This window comes from Sturnira hondurensis, unplaced genomic scaffold (assembly GCF_014824575.4).
Source record: "Sturnira hondurensis isolate 20B ecotype Veracruz unplaced genomic scaffold, ASM1482457v3 Scaffold0008196, whole genome shotgun sequence".
Lineage (NCBI taxonomy): Eukaryota > Metazoa > Chordata > Mammalia > Chiroptera > Phyllostomidae > Sturnira > Sturnira hondurensis.
In genome coordinates, this window is record NW_028080827.1 from 20,714,033 (window position 1) to 20,717,586 (window position 3,554).

Below are 3,554 nucleotides of genomic sequence, written 5' to 3' on the forward strand. Positions count from 1 at the left end.
TCTGGGGATTGTGGCTGGCCCTGTGCATTGTTCATTTGCAAGTAGAGCTCAGTACTCACCTGGCACCTACCTTCTCTCCCCGAGGAGGGTACTACACGGACACTGTCATCTCTAGCAGTTCGGTGAGCTCACAGTGAGGACAGGGAACCGTCCCTCCCACACGTGGATGGCCTTACAGTGAGGCTGGGATCCTCACAGCCTATTGATACAACGTCATGACTCTCTTGTCTCAACAGGAACGAGGTCGTGTCATGTATTTAACTGGTACGTGTTTACCAGGTGCTGTTATGAACTGGGTCCCACGGTGGGCACTCGGGATCCTGCACTGAGCATAACACTCACAGCCTAACCATGGAGGCAGGACATAACCAACTGATTACATAGCTAAAGATAAAGTTACAAACTGTGATCCATGGAATGGAAACTCATCTCTTCTGTGCACCAACAAATCTCAGACCCTAGAGGAGTGTCCAACAAAGGTGTGTTTGATGAATAAATGAATGACTAGAGATGGAATGAAGTGGAACTTGTTCTGTGAATGAAAAGGCTGCCAGTGCACAGTCTAGGGCCTCCTCTCGCTGTGCTTCCAGGCACTGCTGGTGTTGGTCTGGGTACGTCGCCTTTCTCCAGCCTTCTGTCGTTGACAAGCCCTTTCCACCTGACCTGCACATTGTTTCTTTAGGTTCACTCTTGCTGACCTGGGAGTCATTCTGTCTCTGAAGGTAACTTTTCCAGTGACTGCCTTGTTTCTAGTTGTATAATAGTGAGACACTGATCACATCCCCTCAGGGGAAATGCTCGGGGGGCTGGGAGATGCCACCTCCTCTCCATTGCAGACCTGAGCCCGTTCTGAGTGCTGTCCAGACCTGCTAGAAAGAGGTGGGGATCCTGCACTATGGACGCTGAGGGGCCGTCAGCCTACAGAGAAGACAGTTAAGGCGAGGTCCTTGGGAATACTCAGAGATGATCAGAGAGTGGGAAGGCAAGGAGGGAAGAAAGGAAAGGAGGGAATTCTACAGGCAGTCGACCAGAGGAATGTTACAGCACTGGATGGAAGCGGCCCACTGACTCCACTACTACAAACGAGACCCTTGTCTTCTGGGAATGCAAGTAGCCATCTGGTGGAGAGGCCAGACTGACTATGTCTGCCTGTTTCTCAGCAGCGTGGAGTCCGTCTCTGGAAGGTGAGGCAAAGATGGTCTTCCATTTATTCAGATACAGTTGATGTACAATATTATATCAGTTTCAGGTGTACAACATAGTGTTAGACAGTTAAATAACTTATGAAGTGATCACCCCATAAGTCTAGTTCCCACCTGACGCCGTGCACAGTTACGACAATATTATTGAGACAGTATCATTGACTGTATTCCCTATGCTGCGCTTTACATCCCATGACTGTTTTTACAACTGCCGATTTGTACATTGAAATCTAGAAGCATGGTCTTTTTGAGAGCTAATTCTATTTCCCCAGGAACCAGGGAGAGTGAAATGGTCGGGTTCTTCCCTTGAGAGGTCACAGTCTAGCTGGTCAGACAGGACTACCCATGGAAAATGGACACAGTGAGACAGGGTGTAAGAAGCTGCTAGAATTGGTGGTAAAGATTGAATGAGCTGCAGGCCACATCCCCCAATGCAGTGTAGCCCAATGGTTAGACAGGGCTCCTGGCTCACACAGCCAACCCTGGGCTTGTGCCTCAACTCCAACACTGACAAGCTGCATGACCTTCAGCAAGTTACCTAAACTTTTTGGATCCCTGTATCCTCTTTCCCTTCAAAATGGACATAAAAATAGTACCCACTGGGGAGTGATAATGCAACTAGGATTTACATGAGGTGATCTTTGAACATAGCACTTGGCTTGTACTAAACTTCAACAACTGTTAGACAGGCAAGAGGGCTTTAGAACCTGGGATAAGCTTCATGGAGCAAGTAGAATGGCTCCCTTCAAAGAAGACTGGAAAGTGGGTACATGGAAAGGATGGCAGCAGTGGGGGAAGCTGAGGCAGGGGTGAGAGGAGTGTGGGGTAGGTGGGGGGGGGTAGCTGGTGGTGAAGAGCTCTCCAGGCTACAGCAAGGAGATGAAGCTGGGAAGCCTGAAGGGATGAGGAAGGAGAGTTGGTGAGACCTGATGGGGGTGAGCACGGGCCTCGAACATCTGCCTACAAAGGTCTGAGCACCTCACCAGAGAGAGGCCAGACCCCTGTGATTTGCTGAAGAGCTCCTTCCAAATGTCACCCCTCACTTCCTGAGATCACCCAGCCACATGTGATAAAGTCACCAGGCTGCTGCTATTTTGGAAAGAGCATCATATGGAGAATAAAGAAGACTCAAGTCCTCAGCCCAGCTCTGTCTGCATATAACTGGACAAGTGACGATAGGACCTGGGTCCCTCCCTTCTTGGGACCTCGGCTTCCTTGTGTGTAAGATGAGGGTGAGGGAAATATCTGGTCTCGAAGTTCCTGCCACTTTGGGATCGCTGCAAAAGCCCCCCCAACTCTACCCTTGCTACTTCTGTTTCAAAGACTTGTGGGGACAAACCTCCAGACACATTATCTGGTTGGAGTTCACAGAGAGGTTGCTGTGAGCTGACCCTCTCTGTCTTGCTTACTCTTAAGTCTGAAAATTGAGGTAACTGTTGTCTCTGGTTCTGTATTTCGGGACTAATATTTTTTTAAAACCTTTTGAAATGAAAATTGGCTCCTGATGAACCCACAGGCAGCTGTGGGATGGTGGAGGGAACCTCGGTTTCAGGATCGGTGGGTATGACCGGAGTGCTGGCTCAGCGGCTCACCGTCCACTTAGTCAGATACTTGACCTCCCCGAACCTCCACCTTCTCACCTTGGAAATGGGGTCAAAGGTCCTTTTCTCACAAGGTGAAGGGCACATGGGGTGTCCTCACAGTCATTACAGTCTTATCTTATTTTTCTTCAAAGTGTTTCACTTTGGCCATCACAGCAGTCTGTGAGCCAAAGCAGGTACTGTGGCCTCCATGTTCAGGTTGGGTAACCGAGGCCCAGAAAGAGAAGGTAGATGTTCCAAAGCCACACAACAGTGGCAGAGTAGGACCAGAAAGCCACTTCCTCTCTCTTTCGTGCCATGACAGCACCCACACACACCTGCATTTTCACGTCCGCTGTGAACGGAGACTTAGATAGTTCAGCATCTTTGTGTTGTAGAACTGGGGGAGCCAGGCTGAGCTTTCCAGTGAGTAGTGATGGAGTGCTTCTTGATAGCTGCATTCCCAGGGGACTGACGTGGCCTGGCGGGGCCTTGGTGGTTGCAGCTCTCGAGCCTGGACCAGAAGTCAGGGCCCCTCCTCCAATCGATAACCATGGCCCAGGAGGGTGGGCAGGGCCATGTGGCCATTGACCACAGTCACCAGCAGGCCCCTGATTCCAGTAGCTGTCCCGGAAGCTGCAACCCAGACCTGTAATTTCCAGGCTGGGCCTAGACCAAGAGCAACCCCACTGCTGAATCAGTCACTTAATCAGACCTATCTTATTATTTCTTGGCTCCCTGCTGAGCAGCATTGCCTCCAGGAAGTGGCGCA